Source organism: Myotis davidii, unplaced genomic scaffold (assembly GCF_000327345.1).
Source record: "Myotis davidii unplaced genomic scaffold, ASM32734v1 scaffold575, whole genome shotgun sequence".
In the NCBI taxonomy this organism is placed as follows: Eukaryota; Metazoa; Chordata; class Mammalia; order Chiroptera; family Vespertilionidae; genus Myotis; species Myotis davidii.
The window spans coordinates 1,554,566-1,554,836 of record NW_006290306.1 but is presented as its reverse complement, the minus strand read 5'-3'; positions in this window follow the sequence as shown (position 1 = coordinate 1,554,836).

The following is a 271-nucleotide window of genomic DNA, read 5'->3' as shown; positions in this document are numbered from 1 at the left end:
CGGGCCGTAGTTTGAGGACCCCTGATCCACAGAGCCAAACCAGCTAGGGCTGTTCTCACATTCTTGATGGGAGTGACTTGAATCTGAGTTATAAGTCACAATTCTTTCCTAATTTTTCAATTAGATCAGATCTAGGCTTCCTTCATGTAATATGAATGGGATTACTTTGAAAATGTTACCTGCACACCATCCACAGAAAAATATTATAGCCCCTTCTCATGGACACAGACACTCAACAGGTATGCTGTGGTTGTCATCTATCCTGGTCTTC